The 25764-nt window shown below is 28.7% G+C and overlaps 1 protein-coding gene across 1 annotated transcript in view; it reads right to left on the minus strand.

The window, feature by feature from the left end:
• Window positions 1-16298: 16298 nt before the first annotated feature.
• The window catches only part of LOC129966047 (mid1-interacting protein 1-B-like), a 79615-nt gene continuing 70149 nt past the window's right edge, over window positions 16299-25764 (minus strand). Inside the window, exon 2 of the mRNA XM_056080400.1 lies at window positions 16299-17473. The gene's annotated coding sequence lies outside the window, so the exon portion shown is untranslated. The remainder of the gene's footprint in view (window positions 17474-25764) is intronic.

A 25764-nucleotide genomic window follows, 5' to 3' on the forward strand; every position in this document is an offset into this window, starting at 1 on the left:
GACGACTTCTATTATAAAATTAGTGTCAGTTTTGCAAGAGCATAAATTATACTATCATATTTGCCATATGGCAAAAATATGGTGACAGAAAAAGTATTATAATTTTTATTTATCAGTGAATTAATATCAACTCATTCAAAATTCAAAAAATAAAATTTGTTTTCTAGAGTCTTAAATTTTCTTTCCTTTCCTCCGTTTTATACGATATTTCCTATATGGAATAGTTTTCTAAGTTTGATACCAGAAGTTTAAGAAACAATTCTGAAGTTTATCAATATATATTTTCAATATTACTGTTAAGTGAAGATAAATGTTGAAAAATATCTGAATAAAGATGCAAATGAAAGTTATTTTATTTAATATTCTTGAAATATATAATGACGTGAAATGACGCATAACGTAAATAATCTATAGAAATGTGATGTAAACTTTTAATGCCTTATTAAGAAACAAAGAAAAATTCTCTTTTAAAATTCTCCAGTCATTGAAGGCGTAATCTCATGCAATAGTGGATTTCTAAAAAAAACAATTTAACTCAGGAATTAACGTGATTTTTTTTTCCATTGATCTATAATCCACAGTGCAAGATATTGTTTGACAAACAAGCAACAAAGGAAATTAAATAATCATCTAGTTAATTGATCCATTTAAAATGTTTTATATAACTATTGTTTTTGTATATTGTTGCAAGAACTGTATGCCGAATTTCAACCATTTAGCTCAACGTGTTTTTGAGTTATTTTTGTCACAGACAGACAGGCATTTTTCAAAAATGTGTTTTTCGAATTCTGGAAGGTTTGAAACATGGAGGTTCGTTAAAATCTCGAGTTCGTATTTTTTGACGATTACTATATACGTTCTCAATACTGCGTATATGAGAAAATAAAAAAATAAGATAGTTTTAATAATAATCGGAATTCTGAGAAATACCAAATAGCGGAAAATATGTACTTTTTCTTATCGTTTCACATCGTGAAATACATTATCAATTACATAGTTTAGCTAATTTGAAATCAAATAAGTAAATAAATAAAATAATCATCCCTAATAGAACAAAGAGTTTGATCTTTGTGAAACTTTCCCACATACTTCGTAATGAAAACATTATCCCTCCTCCCTCAAGAAACTTTGAGCAAAACCGTGAAGACCGTGAGTGCTCAGATTTTTATCTTCAGAATCCCGAGTATAAGCCTTATATGGCTCGTAGAACAGCGAAGAAAGTTTTTGCTGTTGTTGTTAATCTATCAAAACTAAATTCTCAGCACAGAATTATAATTACAACAACAATATTAAACAACTAAATTCCATTCGTCAAAGTCATTGCGCTTTTGAGTTATTTTTTTAAACCCATATTAATGAACAGACCGATAGACGGTCAACGTGCCAACGAATTTTGTTCAAAATTTGATACAAATCTACATTTTATATGTTAAAAGAGGATATCAAATTTTTTCCTTCTACTTTTTTTTTTCATTTTGTATGTATAGTATTCACTTTCATTTGTCGGCACTGCTGCTAAATTAATTGAGAATGAATTTTCTTAACATTTTTAGAGAAATCTATAATTTTGGTGTCCAGTCCACATGCAATTCCACGTCCACGGCAGTTTAACTCAAAGAATTTTGGATGTATCATTTTTACAGACAGATGCATAAACATAATTTCAAAAATATTTTTTCTTCGTATATAAGAAAATAAAAACAATCGCTCAATTATTTTCAACAGAATCTTCAAATCTTATGAAACTTCTCACATGGATGTTTTTAATACAATTCAATAATTTTGCCAACTGTTTTGTGTGAATATTTTAATTTTACATTTTGAGAAACGGAAGAGAAAGAAGCCCGATATTAATTTAATTGTTTGACAATGCAGATTTTTTAGTTAGGCGATCGGCTCATATTTTTCCTAGAATTTATTCCATATACACAAGAATCGGTGATTTAAGAGAGATGTGGAGACATTTCAAGATCAATTACGTTTTGAAATGGCGCTAGAAAATTTTCGGAACTCTGCGAGTTTTCTTTTTATAGGAGGCCTGTGATACTCTAAAGAAATACTAATCGAAATCTGATTAATTTAAATAAGGCTTCTTTTTTCTGATATTAAAGCACTGCAAAAGTATGTATGATAGTAAGTACACGAAATATTTATTTAAATAGAAATTTTTTAAAACTTGGAAAAAGAATGTATAATCAATAAGTTTTTAATAGATTAGGATATGAAATAAGTTTGAAACTTCTTTTTCGCAAACTTAACATTTGGCTTTTTAAGAATGTTTTTAATTTTTCTTAAAAAATCATGCAAATGAAAAAATTTTGCTATAAAAAATTTAGATTTTGATAAATAACTTCTCGTTTTAGAATCACTATCCGAATTCCCCCATTCCCCTTTTGAAATTATATATGTAAATCTATGAGCATATTAGCTCAAACACGGAACGGAGAAAGCAAATTAAATTCGATATGCAATATTTTACAGCAGCATTTCAGATTCTTTTATCAATTTTTGACTATAATTCACCCATGAGAAATTTATTTATAAGTGTCCATATTAACCCGATAGGTAAAAAAATAAAAAGTTAGATGGATGCATTTTGGCATAACTCCAATGTTCTCATTACTAGCAAAATATCTCAGTTCCCCGTATAATCCCAGACTATAAAGTCAATGTTAGTTAAAAATTACAAAACTAAAAGCCATAATAAGATAGAAATTTAAAATCTTGGATTTTTTTATTACGAAATTATATCTAGTTTCGAACCATATTGATTAACAGAAAAGAATTCCAAAATGCGCACTCAATTTTTTTAGTGCATTAAATGTTCAACTCAAAACTGGTATATTTTGTAAGCAGACGAATAAGTCAAGGAGAACACTTGCACTTGTTTAAAAGTGAATACGAGTTTGTAATTGACCAAATCTACCGTATTATTATCCTAATCGCTCAGTGATGAAATAATCGATACATGTTACAAGTATTCCGTTTGTCCACTATTACGTACATTCTTCTTAGTCTTACTGTCTGTGAGATTAATATGACGAAGTCGGTAACAGTAGGCTCGTGCCGCTAATCAAATTTTCGTAAGTGGGAGGTCTTTGAAGCGTTTCCGATCTCAGCTCATGGTCAACGCAGTAAACAAAAACAAAAACCCAAACAAAACCACTCAGAGAAAGTGATTTGACCTGGTTTCCTCAAACCCTCATCAAATCCAACCCACACCGGATCACTTTTAGAATTTGCCCTGAAGGGGGAAACGAAAACTTTTTTTTTTCATTGGAGCTTCACTTTCTCTGCCACAAAAGTTCCTGTGGTGTAATACTGCGATCCATTATAGCGAGGAAAAGTTTGGGAAACGCTCCTTGCTGTAAGTCTGTTTGGAAAACGAGGGATTAGCGTTTTGCTAGTCTGTGGCAACTGGAGTAATAGGCGCCTTGGGCTAACCTAAATGACACGGTATGCTGTCCTTTTCCCACAAAGTGGCAGAGTTTTTGCATGCTCTGTTCGTGTCTGTAGGCTCCGTTATATATTGCTGAACGATTAAATTAGTAATTCGTATCTGGAAGCTGGTTTATAAAATAATTCCCATTGACTAAAATAGAAACTTTTACTTTCATAACATCTGATAAAACCAGTTAAATTTCCTCTGAATCATAAAAATAATAATGTTCTTGTTCCTTAAAAGCTTGATACCATAAAATGGATTGCATGATGGTTTAAGCTGTTTGGAATGCTATTTAAATTTTGTAAAAAAATAATTATTATTTATGCTAGAAAATTATAAAGACTCTCTAATGATTCCAAAATCTGCTCATTAAGAATAATATGTGAAGGATTCTTCAGTGGAATCGTATAATGTCAATATGATCATTTCATTTGTAACAACGTTTAGTCATATGATTAATTCATGTGATGCATAATAAAAAGGCGAATAAAACTGTATGCCATCAAACATTTAACACGACAACATTAAACTTTTGGAATTAATTAATTGAAAAATTAAGTTGAATATCGAGCGAAAACATTTTTCAAATTTTGTTGTTGTTGTTTCTTATGGCACTTACCACGGACAAGCCCTCTGTTACGAATTCAGCGATTTTAGCCGGAGGGGGAGTTTATAGTAGCGCCAACTAGGGCCAAGAGTACGACTTTGCTACTCACCCAACACTCATTCGCTTGCACAACCCCTTTTCGCAGGAGGGCACATTCACACATCTCACAGATAGAACAACGGAAGAACAACCATGCCCAAACCGGGACTCCCAGATCACGGGGAAGACGCGCTATCCCTATGCCAAGACGTCGACTTTCAAATTTTAAATTAACTATTTACTTTTATTTAAAAACCGAATATGTGAATAGTGAATTATATTTTATATAATTAATAATAACTATATAAATATATTCAAATGACTATGTAGTAGGACAATGCCATTTCATAAGGAAATTTCTAAATCCAAATTATCTGGTAATATCTTTTAAATATAAAAATTTTAAAGACGTATATGCTAGTAGCAAAGTAGGAAATATAAGAATTCCTTGAATATGTTAATCTTTTTCTAGTCACTGTATATAGTATTTAAGTATTACATGGAATCACACATTCCATGTTATTTAAGCAAATTATAAAAATAATGAGATGATAAAACTTTTATTTAAAACATACACATTTGGCAGAAATTCGAATATTATTTAGGAAACAATCAAAAACATTCCGTTAAACCTTTTTTTATTCAAAATACATGAAGAAAAATTAAAATTTAATATTATTTTCTATATATAAGTTGCCGGTTTGTCATTTGACTTTGTATATTATGTCTACGAAATGTGTGAAATATTAATTGTTTTATACTTCGTCTAAAAATGTTTAGGTAATCCTTAGAGCGCTTGATCTCAAAATTTGAAGGTAATATACAAATTTATTAGCAAACTTACGAAAATATTTAATAATTAATTAATATGAAACTGATTAAATTTATAATGCATGTAAAAGGTGAATCAAATTCTATCGCATTTTAATACCTGCAATGTTAATTTTAAATCCTATTTTGTATATTTAGTGTAAATAATTTTAGAATTTACTTTACTCCGATACTATATTGTTGGAATTTCAATGTTATATGTTGTTCCAGAATTGTTGCGAAGCATCTGAATTTAATTAATGTAAAGAAGCAGAGTCTATATGGAACACCCCTAGTATATTATTATTTTTAAAAATGTAAATGCGGGGTGATCAGAGCTTGATGTTTTTAACTGAGAACATTTTTCAAATGTGTCACTTATGGATGAATATTATGATGAAGATTTAAATTTGTGAATTGAAGTTGTCACAGAAAAAAAGCACAAATCTGAAAATACAAAATATTAAAATACAATTTAACTAATTTCGACCATACCATGAAAGACTGAAATTAATTTTAAAATATTGTAAATTGCTAAATGATTTCTTTACTTTACTAAAAAAATCTTTAAACTATTTATCTTGGTGAACTTACTTCTATACTATTCTTACAACATCTGATTTTTCTCCTGAAATAGTATCAAAGCATTTCAAATAACTCATAAATCCTGAATTTTAATTTTTAAAAAATATATTGGAAATTTCGACACATAAATTTCTGAAAAGAAATTCATACATGCTTATAAAGTATTACCTAAACCTTCCAAAAAGAAAATTAAAGTAGTTGCATCATAACGCTACAAAAATTTCGAAATAACTCTATATGTTAGTTGACTTTCAAAATAAAACCGCGTTCAATTAATGTAAAAGGTAGTTATAAAGAAAGTGTAAGGCATACTTTTCGAATAAGGCTTTACTACTTAAATCCTTTTAGCCTTGGCTTACATTGACTAGATTCCATAAGATTTTCACTTTTACAGCTTTCAGTTGTGAGTTTAAGAAGTGTATGATGACAATATATAAATTTCAAATAATACTTTTTTTTCGAATAAACATTTTTTTTTAAATTTTACTTTTAAGTATGTTAAGAGAAAGTTTTGTAACTGTAAAAAAAATCATATTTGGATTTGAATGAATCTCTACATTTAAAAATTTGCTGAATTATATTATGAAATTTTTGGAACTGTCTATTATATTTATCTGTACTTCTGTATGAGTACACGGTAATTCAAATGTGTAATAAAAAAAAGATTCGTGTTATACGAGATCTCCATCAAATTTTGGACATAATCCGTTTGCTGGAAGTATCTTTGTGTTCATGTGATAACTCAAGAATACAGTCGATTAGACAACTTCATAAATATTTTTATCCCCATAATTGTAAATCTAAATGGAATTTTGGAAATTCATCACTGAGGTAGGTATGCTTATTCCTTCATGTGCTTCTGTAATACATCAAAAGCGCAATAAGCTATATAAATGAATTACTTTAATACGTGATCTTTAGCACAAAACTGTAAATAAAAAGAAATTTGCAGCCAAGTCTATCAGAGAAAAAACATTATTTCCTTATTTGTGAAAACATTAAACCAAAAATGCAACGAAACAGAAGGAAGAAATTTTTATATCCAATATAAAAACTAAGATTTAAGATCCACATTAAAATTAGGACTCGGGCTGCCAAAGGAAAGAGCTACTTCCCCAAATTACACCCCCTATGTGGAAGTTTAGAGAGGGGGTGCTAGTTCAGGTGTCGTCTTCGTCATCTGACCGTGACTCAAAATAGCCGTAGTATAAATAGCCGTATAAACCCGTAAATAGCCGTATAAAGCTCAAAATAGCCGTAGTGTTGCTTTCAAACGGGACGTAAATATAACTAAACTAACTAATCTGTGAACTATTGATGAAGTGAAAACGCAGGCCCAAGAAGAGGATCGATATAGTGAAAATCTCCCAGAAAACCGATGAGAAAATACTCCATCTGATTTTCATTAACAAGTGTTTTTTCACTTTCATAAAATTATTATCTTAGTTTCTATTTCAGTTTTATTAGTTTCTGTTGCTAATATTTTCTATTTATTCAATTCAATTTGATAAAATTTTATCTCTATTTTTTATTAAGCTGTAAAGAATCATGATTTTCATGAATTCAGTTGATTTAGATTTTAAAAAATCTTGAGGTTAAAACCTCTTACGGTTTTGTGAATAAAATAATTATCACAATGCAATACTCCATTTCTGTATTTAATATTGAAGGCATATATAATGCTTTGATTTGTTTGTTATTCAAAACAATTATGGATTATAAAATTATTTCTTTTCATTCAAAATCCTATTTTAGTTGAAACGGGAGAAAGCAATAAATCATGTCTGGAATTGTATATATATTTAACAATTGCAAAGTTTAATTGAAAATTTAAATGATTTTTTCCCCGTACTGAGTGGAATGCAAATACTTTGAGAAACATATCTTAAAAGGAAGTAGCTACATCTTCTAAAGTAGGAAAATATTTGTATAAAGTGAATACATAAAGCCTGACATGGCTTAGAAGTTTGCATTCAACGCCTTCACTGCAAACGCGTGAAGTTTACTCATGATAGTACGCATATCCTGTAGGTCGCATTGAAAGCTTCACAAAATAGGTAAAAATAATATTAGTTCTTCATCGAATAATATGATGAGCAATGATTTTCTTTCTTTTGAACATTTTCCTTTCCTTCTCTATAAACAAAAATTTCTCAATCGTGAAATAAAAATGAAGAAGTAATTATTTATTGTTCACTTCGGTGATTTTTATTAAGAGCTTCGCAAGTTAATTATTGAATTTTTAAAATTCTTTTATAACTTTGTGGAAGATTGGACAATAGCTATCCATATAAGAAATGCCTGTTGAATTTTTGGAATAGTATCAATCTATCTGTGCCTATAATAAAATCTGTTATTAAGAATTTAATTAATTAATTATACTAATCACAAAAATTTCTTTATTTCAATTTGTTTCCCTTTCATGTTACTTTTGAAAATATTTCTGTTATTATTACAAATAACAAACCATGTTATAATCAATAATTCAACTGAAAGAGACGACTAAATACGCCAATAAAATTCCCTCGTGTTTTTTTTTTATTTGTGATACTATTAAAAATGTTCAATTAAACTCAAAATAATTGTTAAAAGGCGAAGTTATTTTATAAGCCGTCATTTAATCTTTAATTCTTGACCTAAAACGTAATTGCTTACTCCAGTAATTGACAATCGTTTGACTTTTTCCTAATATGTACATTTTTCAATTCTTCAAGCAGAGTAATAAAAAAAAATGTAATTAAAAAAACTTTTTTCCTTCTAGAAATCTTAATTTATTTCTTATTCCATTTATTATTTTATCTGTATTAGCCACATTTGGCGACCAGTTAGTACTCCGGGTTTAATGCTGACTGTTTTTAATATTTTTTGTAACTTGATCTCTTAATAGTTTTGTTCAGCTAAATATTTTTAAGATACAAATTTTGATAGTGATATAATTCATATTATTATAGGAACCTTGTACCGTTCTGTTCATTCTACATGGTATATTTCTAATTTTCTGTCTTGTCTGTAAAATTTGAAATTGAAATTGAAACGAAAAGGACAAAACATCAGTTAAAACGAAAACTTTTTTGCAGAAAATTATGTTTTTTAAAGTATGCGCACAGAAAACAAAATCGTTCAGCATTAAAGTCTTACGTACAGTACAGAATATTTTTTCATAAATCATGTAATTTCTCAAAAATTATTTAATAAGAATTTCTTTTTCATCATAAAATTCAGTTTTTATTTTTACTTTCAAAATTATTTAAATGACATAAATAATATTTTCTTTTGTGTCAGGCACTAAATATTCTTCTGAAAAAATTATGAAATCTAAATTTTATTCAGTGCTTTGGTTCTAAGGGAACATAATTAATGAAATAATTCTGAGGCTTCAACTTTTAAATAAAAAAAATACTTCTGAGAAAAAAATCTGACCGCGTTATGAAATTTTAAACTTTTATATTTTGGGATAATGAGCAATTCATAATTCAGAAAGACTCATTATATTGCGATTGAAACTGAGTGATTTATAAAAATTTGAATGTTATAAATATTTTAAAAGAACCCGTGATTTTCGATTGACCACTCCATTGACCATCTCAATGAAGATACGCCAATAGGCACTCATAGTCTCCCCCGGCTGAACTTCCTAACATTATATTATGCCTAACATTTGTTCCGAAATTGTAATATTCGAAATTTCATAATCCGGTAAGCTTTGAAAAGTCGCAAAATGTAGAAATTTTTTTATTTATTTAAAAATAAAGCGTCAAAAATATTTCGCAGAATATGATTCATTAGGACCAAATGATAGTGTATTTTTTGTTCATAATTTTTTAAGTATATTTATTGAGCAGAACAAAATAAAATATTATTACTTACGCCATTTAAATTCTTTTCAAAGTAAAACTAAAAAAACTGAATTTTATGATGATTCCGAGAAATTTTTATTGAATAATTAGTTGAGATATTGCTTAAATTATTCTGTAGTGCACATAGGACTTCAATGTCGAAAGATTCTATTTTCTGTATTTATATTTTTTGAAAATCGTATTTGGTTGCAGCAAAAAATGTTTTTATATTAATTGAAGTTTAATCATTTCTATATTAATTTAAATTTCTGACAGAAAACTAGAGAGAAACATATAGTACAATGAACAGAGCAGCTTAAGGGTACTGTAATAGTATGAGTTATATGTCAAAATATAAAGTCAAAAATATATAGTACAATGAATAGAGAAGCTTAAGGCTACTATAAATAGTGTGAGTTATATGACTATCAAAATATAAAGTCAAAAATATTTTATTGAAGAAGTTATTGAGAGACCAAGCTACATAAAATATTTAATTGAAAAATTTAACGAATATTACTCCCGCCGAACCACCTGGTCGTCAAAGGCGGCAAGTGAAAAATATTCTTTAAATAATATAAAAACAGACAAATGAAGTCTAGAATATTACCTTGTTGTAATGTTTCGGACTAAGGTTCCAGATATCATTTAAATTCTTGAATAAAAGCAATATCCATTAATGAAGGAATCAATTTATTCGCATTTATATAAGCTCTTACACATAAGCAATTTTATTAAGCAACAAATTTTATTTATTAACTAATTATTTCATCTATTTCTATAAGGCAATAAGCATATATTACTTAATTTAAAAGCAGCTCTTGAAATCCTATTTTCTTCCTTAATTTCATTTTTAGTGATATAAATGAAACTATTACCTCACAAATTAGCTGAGTAATTAAATAAATTAAAATAATTGATAATGGTTAATTGATTCAAATTAAGTTGCTGAATGACACTGAGTAAATTTAACTCAATGACTAGTAAAAAGTTTGCAAAGATATTAAATAAAATTAACTCACAGAAGGACAAAAAATTTCGAATTAATAAACACATTCAGCATTTACAATAATCCATTCAAAATAAATTAATCATACACCATCCATAATAAATAGTCAGAGAAGAAGTGATTTCAGTAGAATGCGAATTCTGCTGTTATTCTTATTTGCGTAAATCTGAAGGTCTTCGAAAGCGAAAATCTGATAAGAGAACCACCCAAACATACACAGTGGTTCTCTGAGAGAAAGAAAACAAGGTTGTAAGTGGCCAGCGCTGAGAGGAGCAATCTTTTCTACAAGGAAAAGAAAACGACTAAAGAATAAATAAAAAAATGAAAGAAAATAGCTCCCGGACTCGAAGACGTGAAGAACGATTTCTTCCTCTCCAGCCTGGAATTTGAAAGATTGGGGACACGGTTTTTTTTAATATAAATGTATTTATCCTTCTCTTCACATTTCTTAATATTACAAGGATAGGTCCGCAATTATGATTCCTATCATATTTAAAATTCTTTATCTGCTAAATGTGAAATAATAAAGGAGAAATTGAAATTTAGAAATTCATTTTCCTATTATAGTTTCATGTCTGCGATAAAAAAAAGAGAACTTTAAAGAGTACATTTTGCGGAAAACTATCAAATAGTTTTGTAATTTTTTCCTACAAGGTCGTTTTATTTCTAGGAGGATGTACAGCAATTGATTTTATTTTATGCTCTTTTTTTGTCATAATTGCTGAGGCTTTCTTTGAAATATTTTTTATATACTAATTTTATTCTTTGGTGACAAATTTTGTAAAATAAAAAAAATTAATTTTTTTATTCGAATATAATTAATGTTTCCATATTGGCAAGTTTTCACAAAACAATATAAAAATAATGTCACAATTCAATAATATTGGTTTTAGTTTCTCACAAATATCTTAAATGCTTCCACTTAAAATTATATAAATTTAAGATAATTTATTCCTAGTGTGGCATATTTTTAAATATAACGCTAGTTTACTTGAATAGTTTTTGCATCCAGTTTTATAGAGAATATGAATGAAAGATTTAAATATTCTATTTTAAATTCATATCACTTATTTCACAGCTGCAACATTGCATTGATTTTCAAGGTAATTATACAGTCACGAGCGGAAAAAGATGCAAAGTCCTGATTTATGGCCATATTTTTTAAAATGCTGCAATAAAATCAAGGAAATATAATATTTCATGTATTCGTAGAAATTATTTCGTTACTGTCCGCATTTCAATGAGTTTGCACATATGAAAAGTCTTCATAAACTAGTTCTATTTAAATTTTTCCCATTCTCTACTTCATTTCCGTCAGTAAAATTTTTTGTTAAGACCGTAAAGTTTGAAAATGTTAAAGAAATTTAAATAAATTAATGATATCCGAAAAGAAAGCTTAATCATAGCAATGAGTTCAGAGATTCCAATGAAATTATTTAATTTAATGAGAGTTTCTAAATAATTTTTTTCCTATTATATTTCCATACAGTAAAAAAGAATAAGGACTGTAATAAAAACAATAGAAAATAAAATGTGATAAGAATGAAAGAATTGAAGAAAAATGGAAAGTAAAGAATTTATTCCAAATGTTGAGGAATAAGGATTAATGAAGAATAACTAATGTAATAGAATAAATTTTGGAGAAACTTTAAGAAAAAAGAACGAAAATAAATATCGAAGAATTTGATAAAAGAAAGCCAACTCTATGGTAAGATTCATGGAAAAATATTATGTTTGAGAGATCTAAATAAAGGCAAGTAAAATAATGCAAGAAGTTTTATGTAATAAATTTTCTTTATTTTTATTAAAAGGCCCACTCTTTAACCTAAGAATCAAAATTTACTCACTTGACATATTTATTGATTTTCCCTTTTATCTACAAATTTTGTCCATTCTCCTAGTGGTCAATAAAATTCCTGTCAGTAATTTTAATCCTTTGAACTGAAATGAGGAATCCAACTTACCACGAGAAACTGGCAATATTAATTGCATTCGTCAGAAATTATTGAGAGTTGACTGCTTTTATGAACAATTTTATTTATGTAAAAAATTTTTGATAAAAAAACCCTTAAGTATTTATATCAATCCCTTTTCTTAAAACTAAGAAATTAAAATTTTCCATCTGAGCAGTGCTGACAGCAAATAATTGAGTTGCTTCCAATTCGCTTGCTACCCGTCAAATACTATATTTCTTTTAAATTCCACCTATGCAGAAAATTTTTTTATCCCCTTTTCTGTCACACTCATTATTCTATGCAAATTTAACCTAATTTCTGCTTTCGTTTACCGACCCGAATTAGGAAGTAATTCATTTTCCGTCCTTTGGTATCAGTTTCCGCTCATTGATAAGAAATATTCATTTTTATTCAATCAGATTAAATCATTTAATATAGGATTCGTGATTTCGATTACATCATTTTTCAGATACTTTATTAATTTATCTAAGATTCTCTGTATATTAAGTATAAAATTTACCATAAAGGGAAGCTCTTGATTTTATTATAAAAAATTAATTTTAATTAATATTCTATCAAATTTTTCTTGTTTATTTTGGATTTCGGTGTAACTTTTACAAGCTCAAAATATCTCTCCATACATAAAACACTAATGTACGTGACACAGAAATTGTTCTTATTATTTATTACTGAATGTCAACAATGAAATACAAACAAATCATTATATAAATGTTTTAAACTGCTCTAATTATTTTTTTCACGTACTGTTATTTCAATTTTCTCTAATTAATAGAACTGCAAAGTGTTATTAAAAATGCTTTGTAGAAGTTTGGTATTCTATTAAGACAGAGAAAATAAGATGTAAAAAAATAAGCACTAGAAAAATATAACAAATGCTAAAATAGGCGTAATAATGGGCAGATGGATTAACTATTCCATATTAATCATTTAAAAAGTCAGCAATCTAGGCGATCCATCTGGTTGCCAAAGACTGATAATTTAATGTAATACGCTAAAGGACCTTACCCCTGTAACGATGAGAATCGAAAAATTCTTAAAGCGCTCCTAATGATAATTTTTAGTTGTTAAATAAAATATTTTTTATACGTTTTCATTTCCTTATTTCATGTTGTTAAAAAGGAAGTTTTAAACATCTTATTTATTTACCTTATGATGGGTTTTTCAGAAATTTCGCACATTTTTATATTTTTTTTTACAATAACATTTTTACGCACATTACAATAGCATTATACCTATATGAAAAGTCGCATGTGTTTTTCAAATAAATTATTATAAAATATAAATGCTTAAGAATTTAATTATTAAAACTGGGTCGTAATTTTGTAAAGGATCATATGTGCATTTGTTTTAAAGAGCTTTTATTTTACAAGGAATGGGAATACAGTAATCATAAAACATAGAATTCACTGAATGATCTGAAAATTAAATAAATGAAGTTGCTAATATTGCGATTAAAATACTTAAATTTATATAGAAAATTGCTAAATCAAGGTAGAATATATACACTCATGTCCAAAATTAAGGTCACAAACATAAATTCATTGTGTTGCCACGAAATTTGGCACAGAGGTACACTACAATGGAAGAAAGAATATAGATACATAACAACATGGAAAAGATTTTAATTGGGAATTAAGAAAGAGGGTATATCAAAAAGTGTTACACTATGAATCAGAGATAAAGCATTTATCTCGGTAAAAGCCTGTCTAATATGGAGTGTGACCACCGTGCACTGCTATACAGGCTTCACAACGAGCTTTCATACTGTTTATGAGGGTGTCAATAAATGCTTGGAGCAACAAAGCCCATTCTTCTAAAAGAGCGGCTTTTAACTCTTGGAGGGTATTAGGAGGAGGGTTACGCTATGCAATGGATCTTCCGAGAATATCTCAAACATGTTCAATAGGATTAATATCCAAATACCTCGAGGGCCAGCCCATACGTCGAATATCCTCTTCCTCAAGAAAATCATCAACGATCTGGGTTCTGTGTGGACGCGCGTTATCGTCCATAAACAAGAAGTCTGGGCCAAAATCACCCCGGAACAACCTCACATAGGCTTCAAAGATCTCATCCCTATAGCGATGTACATTGACAGTACCCGCATCAAAGACGAGCAGTGGTGTACGATTGCCCAACATTATGCCACCCCAGATAAGGATTCCTCTGCTACTAAATCTGTCGATTTCTTTTACGTAGAAGGGATGATAGCGAGTTCCTCGCTCTCTCCAGATAAAGATTCGATGAGTGTTACTCTGTGTGGTAAATCTCGACTCATCACTAAAAAGAACACGCCGCATTCTTGCTGTGCCCGAGACTGATGTCTTCGGCACCATAACAACCGGGTTTTTCTGTTGGATGCAGTCAAAGGGACGCCCTGAACTGGTCGCCGGGCATAAAGGGCCCTCTCTGATAGACATCTGTATACTGTTCGTCTGAAAATTCTTATTCCAGAAGCAGCAGCAAGGTCACCAGCGAGTTGAGGAGCCGTTGTCAGCATATCCCGTCGTGCGATATAGCCAGATACCGATCCTGTGAAGGCGTTGTTGCTCTATGAAAGCCTTGGCAGGCCTTCCTAGTTACAGCACCACTTGTTTGGAATTGATTCCACAGCCTGGATACCACTTTCGGTGCCGTTTGTAACCATCGAGCCACCTCCGCTTGAGACAGCCCGGCTACAAGCCTGCCAACGGTTCTCCAACTCAAAGCATCGTCTAAACGATTGTGAAAACTCATTCTCACTGGAAACAAGTTAATTTTTTTTTTTTTTGTTTTAATGCAATATTCACAAAATTGCAGACAAAAGTCCCAGAAGCCTAAATGATCTAATTTCAGTAGTTCCTCAAAAACTAACGCTAGACAACATTTTTTCCCACAACAAAGGTTAATATCGTTTTTCCGGTCCTTCACAATATATAAAATATAATTTGTTTAAATTTTACTGGTAGCTATTTAGAATTACTTTGAAAAACATTTTTCGATGGGAAAATCTGGAGATTGCTCTCGTTTGTCCTTCGTAATTTCTCTAATATGATAACCTCTTAACATTTCAGTTTCTAGAAAATCTCATAGCTACACTTTGTGATTCTTGCGTGCTTATTATTTCATCTTTTTTACCCGATGACACATTGTTCACCTCTTCAAAACGTTGCTCTGAATTCCTTTTCAACACTTGTTTTTAGTTCGCTTTGTAAAGATGTTGGCGTTCTTCGCTGAACACATTATTCTTTCATAAAAGCGTTTGCTAGCTATCTTAGAGATTTCTTTTTAAGCTATTTTATTTATTGTTTGCTGAATGAATTATATAGCTGTGATTGTAACTGGACTTTTTAAAACGGCAGAGAAATGTAAATACATCAAAAACGTAACTCATCGATTGCAAGTACTTTGAAATGCAAATAACGAAATCGTAAAGTTTTACTAATGTTCATTGAAAAGAGCTGTAAGAATAGCCAAAATCACGCTTCCTTAGCGTCCTGTGGTAAAAAGATATGAAGTGGAATTCTTCTCTAGTGTATACCTCATATACTCGCGTCCACAGGAAAATTATTTTTTTTTTTAAATTGATTTTTAATGGTTGAATGAATTTTAATATAATTTCGATTCCACACGGAAGGCGCCATCTAGTAGAGAATTTGAGAAAAAATTATTTTCAATATTTCACAAATTTTATATTAATTAATCATGGAATATATTATGAAATAGATATTAAAAATTATTAATGCATTAAAAGGAAATAAAGTAAAAAGTTTAAAAAAACAACTTTTTATTTGAACACTATAAAAAATATAGAGACTATTTACTTTTATCCTCACACTTGAGGTCAGAAAGCAATTATAAAATGAAAATAAATACAATATAACGAAATTAAAAGAGAATAAAGATAGTGAATATCATATGAAAGAAAATCTCCCAAAATTCATTAAATGTTAAAATATTGAATAAAAAGTTTTTAAAAAATAATTTAATATTTATACCAGCTTTTTAATATATATATATTAATTACAACTTAATCGTTGAAATAATTCTAATTTTGTTCTCAAAAGTATAAATGGAGTGGGGAATTTCCATAAAAACTGGTAAATTTATAGTCAAAAATTTAGTTAATGATTACTATTAATAATCTTTTGTCAATCAGAAATTAAGTGACTATTGCGCAAGCATAGTATTCCGTAGCAATAGAATGCCAACACCCAAGATTTCCTCAGTGTACTGAATTTGCAATATCCAAAGCATGACTGAAAAGTATAGTTAAAAAGATTTCTTTTACTTCATTAATATGAAAAATTTCTCTTTAATTTGAAATTTTTTTTATCTGTTGCTAAAACTGACACAAAACTTTACTGTTTTCTTTAAGGGGTTAATGAAGATATAAATTCACAGTTCAAAACAGCTTTCTTCTTATTCCAAGCTGCAAAAATATAATAAAATTGGCATTCACAGTGCTTACTTAAGCTTTATATCCTTCTTCGTAGATTATTAATCACCAATGAAAAATTTAGCTTACTCTAGTTTTTATTAATATTAATTTAAATTATATTTCTATTATTAGTAATTTTTTCCTTTTCTTTAAACAATTTTTTTTTAATTTTTGCTTTACTTAACATACATAAGACGTTTACACTATATAGTTTTCAATAACTGATTTCTTAGATGATGCCTGTAACCTTTGCTATAAGTATTTGTTTAAAATATTTTATGAAGTTAAGTAAAAACGTTTAAAAATAACATTGGCGTCATATTGCTAAGCCATATTTCAGACTAGATTTTTTTAGAAATATCTCATTTATATTTCATCTATCTTGTGTCAAAGAAATGCTTTGAAATTTATTTGAATCAACCCCATTTATCAAAAATTATCTCTTATAGACCATAGAAAGTATCAATGGAATTTTCTGATTGCTTAAAGGGAGTGTTTCTCTTGGGAAAACCCCAGACCACCTATTAATTTCGAAAACAAGTAAGAAGAAGAAAACGAAACAAGAGCAAGGGGAAAAGAAGGTCGATTCAATGTCGAATAGATGAGGCCTGGATCTCCCTTTCAATAGCAGTTTCACTTTTCCGAAGATCCGGATCCCCAGGTCACTCTGAGCATGTTCTCCGCGCATGAGGAGGCACCTTGTTTCCAGAGTAGGACACTGCTTGATAGGAGGCGTGAAAAGAGTCCTGAAATTCAAACACCTGTTTTATTTTTAGCTAAGGGGGACATCCTTATGCTATATTTATAACTAGAATTAAATATTCACACTTTTGTAAAATGACCACGGAAAACATGCATAAAATGACACTGAGATTGCTTTTCATAGCAGTACTAAGAACGATAGTAAGAAGATGTACAGATAACAGTTTACCACAGGATATTTTTTTGTTTGTAAGGAAAAAAAATACTCTATCAGATTTTAAAGAATATACGAAAGTTTTTTATTTTATTTTTCTGTTTAAAATGGAAGTTTTGTATTGGCTCAAAAGTCTCAAAAATAAAAACAACGAATTATTGAATTTAATGAAATTCACGTTTAAATACAGCTAATATTCATTTAATTTTCCAAATGATAGTTTATGAAAATTTGTAGTGTTTGTTTTCCACTAAGCATATAATAATTGGAAATTATTTATTAATCTTACAATTCCACACCACAAACCAAATATTTTATACTATGAGTAACAATATTTAAATAAAGCTTATTGATAAAAAAATTAAAAAAAAAAATCAAAAACATTTTTTTTACCTTCAAAAAAATAAAGGTGGAAAAAACAGGCAATAAAAAATAAACCTTTTAAGTATGTTTTTTTTTTTCTCTCTCTCTTCCTGACGGCCTTCTATAGAAATTTAATTTATATTCGTGGTTTTCATGGAACTTGATACAAACCACAACTGTACTTTTAGCATGCTAATTTGTTTTCCTTGAGCCTAAATCATGAAGTTTCTTCATAATTTTCATAGATTCCGAATGGCATTTGAATATGGTAAGTTGATTGGTCAAGGACTTTTAATAAATGCCTTCATACGCAGCATTTTACACCTAGGAGTCAGACAAAAAGAAAAAAGAAAGAAAAACTTTTGTATTGCTAAGCCATACTAACCTAAAGTTGAAGGTAGATTCATCGATGAATGTTTCTTCATTAGATAATTATTATTAAAATTATTTTGATAACCTGATATATTCTTAATAGAACTAACTCCGGTGGGAGGAATATAATGACTGTTTTTCTTGATGTTCAGGTGATGTAATTATTGGTTTTTTAATTACTGGAAAAAAAAACTGAAGAAAGTAGACTCATTTGACCATTCAGAAAGACCGTCAACACCAATTGCATCGAGTGGAACTTTATTTAGTACTAGCCGCCTTTGGCGACCAGCCGGTTCGCCAATCTTAATGTTCGTTAAAATATTAATAATTAAATATTTTATGCAATTCCAACTTTAATAGATTTTTCAGCAAAATATTTTAAAACTTCAAATTTTGATAGTCATATAATTCACTCATAATATTATAAAGGCCTTCAGTCATAACGTGATATGTATCTCTCTAATTTTCTGTTACCCCTCGTAGAATTTATGCTTTAAATTAAAGTGTAAATGATTAATCTGCAATTAATATAATAATATTTTTTACTGAAACAAAGCATTTTTTTAATAATATGATTACTGATAATAGAGTCACTGAGCGTTTAAACTTTATGGGCACTAAAGAATATCTTTCTTAATTTATGTAATATCTCAAGAATTTGTCAACAAAATTTTAGATTCATCATGAACAGATCGATTAATTAAAAATGTTTAATTTTAAATGCATCAAACACTAAGAAAATAAAACGAATCGTTTAAAATAATCGGTCTAAAACAGGTTTAAAAAAACTACTTAAAAAACAAACGATGTACTTAAAACTATAAGCATATACAAAAAAATATATAACTAACATAAATACAATTTAATTACAAAAGCATGCAACTAACCTAAAAATAATTTAAAAGAAATTTTATTCCTTAAATAATTATCTACAACTGTTTTTAAATAATTATTTTTATATAAAACTCTATTTCTATAGATACAAGTCATTATACTCTTAATCAAAGTGAAGTACAAGTGAAGCCCAATATCCAATTTTAAAATGCAGGCTGCCATATTTGGGACAGACTTCATCGCACCAGTAAGTTAATCCACATACACAATATGTTTCACTCGGCTTCGAATATCGAAGCTACAGTAAGTGTCAAAGGTTACAAATTTATATTAATTCTTCAGTGAAATCTTTTAGAAAAATATATCATTTCTTCTTTGATTATTTTATATATAATTTAACGATTAAATTATCTAGAATTAAAGTATTATACAATATCATATATCAAATTACTTGTTGAAGACTTAGGTACATTCGAATTCATCATTCTTTTAAAAGTAAACTTTTAATCTACTGATGAATGAGAAACTACATAGGCTTCAAGCTTACAAAATTCATTTTATCTATCCACAATTGAAGTGATTTTTTTTCAGATTCGAATGAATTATTTTACAATATGGGAGAATCATCTTGCATCTCATCAAGTATCCATAATTTCTTCTAAATCAGAAATATTGTGCCTCTGACCTAATCAAGGTAAATTAGTTCCTATGTTTTACAACTAACAAATTAAAGCTAGCAAAAATAACATAGATGCATAACAAAATGTCAAAGTGATTCATATGAGGAATATTATTGAAAGATTTTCAACTTCATTAATAAAAATAACGAAATGCATGCAATTTTTATTAAATTTAAAAATTTCACCGGAAAGTATCTCTTAAAAATCTTAAATAAATTAACTTTTTCACAAAAAAACCCCATTTTATCACTATGAGAAATTTACAGCCAATAGTAATGAGCCTAGAAATAGTCATTTTAAATCTGTGTTTATTTTTCACACATTTCTGAATGCTTCTACTTAACTTCGTATTTTCCATATTTTTAAGGATAAAAATTTTGTAATCTATTTTATAAACGTTTTTTACTTTCTTATGTATTAGAAATCGGAAATTTTGTACAAATAATAGCTCTCGATGAATTTTGAATATTTTCATAATTTTCCAGCTAAAATTGATTAACTAAAAATTGATTTTAGAAAAGAAGTGCAATGAAAAATAAATTTAAGAAATGTTAACCTTTAGATTTTATAACGTTTGCAACTTTGAATTATTAAATATGTTAAACTCTAAAAAGTCGAACTTAAAAAATAAAAAGATATTAAGCCTCTTTTTATTACTATAATTTAAATAAGGAAATAATACTTTTTTAAAAATCTGAAATTAAACATATTGTACAGAAATTAAGACACAATGTAATCATAAGAAAGACTTTTTTGGCCATTTTTTCAGATTTAAATAAAACTGTGATTTTGGTTATATCATTGGCAAAGTAAAGACAACATACATTGAAAACATCAATATTTTTAAATATAAAGCATAATACATTACAAATACAAACATTTTCAAACTTTAAAAAAAGTAAAAGGAAGTGTTTTTATGTTTGCTTTCTTGTATATATGTAACTTTATGCATTTGAATTTGTTGCAAAATGAAGAGAGCAGAATGTGTGTTTTGTACTTTCACCCATCGATATAAATTTATGATTTTATAAACATTTGTTGGAGATTTAAGCAGCGAATATTGCAAAAACATCAAAAGCATTTATTTGTACAGAAACACACACACACGCACACACACAAAGACATTACAGTAAAATGATCAACTAAATTAACTAAGATCATGATCGAAGCTTAGCTAAAGCTCGGAAGAATCTTGTAACATATAGAATACATGTAACGTAAACATCTAGCAGCTGGCGCATGCGCAGTTTTGGCAGGTTACATAACGGCAGATTCAACAAAATTACATAAAATTTGTTATTTATCTAAATTATTTATTTATTGACTTCATAAACATGAATCGATTAATTAACTTACAATCAACACTAGAACTTATTTGATTTCACATTTGATATAAATCTACAATACTGATGAACAAGACCTTTTATCGATTTATCATGGATAAGTAAACAGACGGACTTTTCAGTTGAGAATTTTTTGTCCCCTTTTTGATCTTTACACTAAAGAACCACAATGTGAAGACTACATATCAGAGTTAATTTTTTTTAGATCCTTCCGTTTTTTTCTGTGATTTTGTTCACAAGTAAACAAATAATTCATTTTTTTTTCTGATACGGAGAAAAAAGAGAAAATTCATCAGCATCTTTCTATCGAATTTTTCGGCAACTTATTTTCAATATGATTTTTTAAAAATCTACCTTTTAGCTTTGTTTGTAAATAAACATTACAAGACTTGGGCATATGATATTCCGATTATGAATTGTTGAGAGACATTAAAATAAAAGTGTAAATTATCTAAACTTCCTTTATTGAAAATCAAGTAAGAAGTTAAGTAGGGCGACTAGTCTACTAAAAAACAATATTCTATCTGAATAAATTGACTGATAAATGACTTGACTGGACTGGATATCATTAAAAAAGCATCATATTACATATAGTTACCACACATTCATTGTCATTCCACATTCTGTGGAAAAACAAAGTAGAGCCTATATACTAGATGTGATGTAAAATATGTCATTGCAAGTTGACGTAAGAATTATATTGATTGGACAGTAACATTAACGGAATATGTAATCATTGCCAGCATGAATCTTTCAACTTTAGACACGAATGTTTTCTCCCTCTTTTAAACATGAAAGCATTTTCCTGGATTTTTTCCCCCTAAACCTAGATGCCTAAATATCTAGGTTAAACTATTCTTGTTCATTAGAGATATCTTGTTCAAAATCACGACTGTCAAACTTATCGCTTCCTTTCATTCATCTTTTCAACTTACATTCATTAGATCTGATTGTAACATATTGGTCATTAATCTATCCTTTCTAAGTGTGAAAATTATGCGAACATTGTACATTGTGAACTGCCTTGCGAAAAAGAGGATACTACGAACAGTACAAAATTAATAGACGAATAACTATAGACTACAGTCTCCTTCTCTTATCAATACAAAAATAAAACCACCGAATCTGATTGATGAATTAAATGGCGTAATTTAAAATTAGCTCTAAAGTAATGGAAAAGTTTTGAATAATCAATGAAAAGAAACTGCAACATAAATACACAGTTACGAATCAGGTTTTAAGAACTTTATGGCTTTAAAGTTTAACTGCATTAAATTTATTAATGTATTTTCTGATTATTTTAAATAAAATATGCAATGTTTCCAGTCAATAGCAATAAAATATATAAATAAAATTATAACATGCAGTCGTATTTTTCTAATGACAAAACAATAGGTAAGGTAACTCAAGGAAAAAATGATGAAACGATCAGCATTTTTCAGCTTAATGAATAATTTTTTCATACAAAAAAATTTAATTTGGAAAATAAAAAAGTATCGTCTCCAACTTTCCTGTATACCGAATCTTTGTTGCAGGTCAGAGTCACTCTATAATAGTGAATAATGGTAATTCAAAGTCTTAATTGTATTGAGTCATTCATTTTGAATTAAATATTAGATCTTATCTAACGTATTTATTTGTACTGCATTTATTGCAAGTAGTAAAATAAAAAGACGTTTGGGAATAGTTGTGAGTGTGACGATACCAAATTGCCGTTCTATCTCGTTCCACTTTAAATAAATCTATTTAAAATATTTAAGTATGCAATTTATTAAATTACTTTAATTAATCAACCCACCTCATTACTTTAATTAAATAACATTTTATAAAAATATTCCAAAACTGTTTAATTTTAAACATACAGGATCATCACTTTAGTAGAAACAATATAATAGCAGCAACAGTAACAAAAATAAAAACAGTAGAATCAACTTGCAGAAACTTTCTCGTAAACTCTTTTACTAATCACATACTTGTCTTTTCCTTCTCTCTGCATAAAAATAAATAACTTAGACAAGACCATGAATACCATGACTGCTCTGATTTTTAATTTCACACATGAGAATTTTATGCTTCGTAACACAATAAAGAAAACGGAGTATGCATTTTGGATGCCTTTTTTCCCAACAAAATTTGATCTAGAAATGCAGTTTGAGTAATAAGATCTCTACCAAATTTAATTTATTTAAGCAGTTGTGTCTTTGAGTTACCATGTTTACATTCATGTCAAGTCAACCATCTAACTCTTCGACCCGCCACGAAGGCACACGGATTTAAACCATAAAAACTGAATGACCGGACCACCGCAACAGCAACATTAGCGGGAACTGTGGTTGAATCCTAAGGGCCATCACCGGCCACGGTACAACTCTCCCCGAAGGAAGTACGCCCCGTCATCGATGGGAAGAGTCAGATCCCTCACCTATTAGTGTACCCTCCAGGGTGGCGAGATCCAACCACCATCCCGGAAGCCTCTCATCCTCATTTCGAAGTACCTCCCCGGGGGTACATTCATGTCAAAGATCAAAAGACGGCAAACCCCTAGTCGGATTCGTATCAAATTTGATATGGATATGCATTTTAGATGTTGAATCTATTTGACAGTTTTTTTTTAGGTATCGTGTTCATGTACTGATGTAATTCCAATTATTTTTTCCTGGATTTCGTGAAATCTTAAATATGCAGATAAACCAAAATCTCGAGTTTGACGATATTTTTGCTTCTACAGGATTTGACGATTACGATACTTTCTCTTTGTATAATTCGTTTAAAGTATCACAAAAATGAAGAGTTGTATAGGCTCTTAAAATAACCTTCTCAGTACGGAAAAAACGGTTGATGGCATTATACATGCCTTATGGAAATTCCACACTCAATGGAATTAATGTGTTACTGAAGGCTGAAAAGAATTTGAATAATTTATGCACACCTAAGATACTGAGTAATACTCTGGTTACTGATGCCAAGGCTGATTTCGAAAGCCATCAATTAAGTTATTTTATTTTGAGTTTACGAAGCGGAGAATCTTTCTACCTGCATTTGACCTATAAATGGATTAACTGTCTTACTTAATGAGTCTCTCAATCACGTTCGACAACTTTCATAAGCTAATTTCTTTGCCTCTGGAAAAAATCTTTATAAGTTTGGGAAGAGTTTTATTAAAGATTAATAGCAAAAATCCAGATTATTTATATCAGAGTCGGAAATTTCTATTACAAATATCAAAACAGTAGAATTTTAACAAATAGAGAAGCGCATTATTAAAAATGTTAGAAAGTCTTCCAGAAATTCGCTGATTATTAAGAATTAATTAATCCTAAATTAATATTATTCCTCTTCTAAATTCTATTCGAAAAAGATAATTCTTCCCTTCATTCTTTTTTATATATTGTTTGAAATTTAATTCTATAGATATAAGAATGCTCTTTTAAAGTTATAAGATATTAAAGCAATTAATGACGATTCTACATAGAATACAAATTTAAAATAAAAATTTAGATTCCATAATGGAGTCGATTCAAACTACTTCACATACCCAAAACAAATTTTATTGCGCTTGCTATTTAAAATCTAAGTCTTCTGTTCCTTCTTAAATGCGCATTATTTTCGCATGAGGCATTTTACTCTTTTTTCCTCCCAGACGCGCACTATATATCGAAAATGATCTTGGAACTGAGAATGTGAAGAACATCGTGTGAACATGAACTAGTTTATTTCGCTTGCCATTGATCGTAAATCAAAACGAATAACTAGTTTTTTTTGTAAAATAAATATGCCTTACTTACATCCCTGGTTGTCTTTAAGCCATATCAACATTTCTGCAAACTAATGCAGTCGGTGATTTCTGTTTTTTTTTCTATACGAAGTAAAAAAGTACGAAAGTAGATTTCGAACTTTAAAATATTATTTACAACTTCAATAAAGTTCAGAAATTTTTAATGCTTGAATTTTAATTGATGATCTTGTTCTAAATAAAATCTAAAATAGAATAATGTTAAATTAATCTTCCTTAGTTCAGGTGTACAATATAACGGAAGTTTGTTTCGTTTTCTTTCTGTATAAATGGACTTTCCAAATAGCATTTTCTGATGTTTAAAAAGTTGGAATGCGCTGCCTTATAAGCCGCAATAAGATTGAAAAATATATTAAATTTCTTAATATTAAAATTTTTTAAGAAATCTGAACTATAGTACCATAAACATTAGAAGAAAAAAAAAGAAAAGAAAAGAAAACTTTATTTCTAGACGTTTAGACGGTTATTTCTAGACATTTATTTCTTTTGCAGTTCTCATGGTACTTGAATATTACTAAATAAGCATCCATTAAAAAACTAATGAGATTTTAAACGCTATTTTTGATATTTCTAGTTTCACTGTTTTCATTCTAAAATTTTATAAATATTCTTTTTTATAATTTATAATTTTTCCTGCTAAAAATTACAAAGATTTCCAAAAAATTATTCCAATTTCACAATTTTCTTAGTTATTACAAAAAGTTAGATCGAGAAAGTACTTTTGAATTTACGGTAA

This window comes from Argiope bruennichi, chromosome 4, assembly GCF_947563725.1.
Source record: "Argiope bruennichi chromosome 4, qqArgBrue1.1, whole genome shotgun sequence".
NCBI classification, from domain to species: Eukaryota; Metazoa; Arthropoda; class Arachnida; order Araneae; family Araneidae; genus Argiope; species Argiope bruennichi.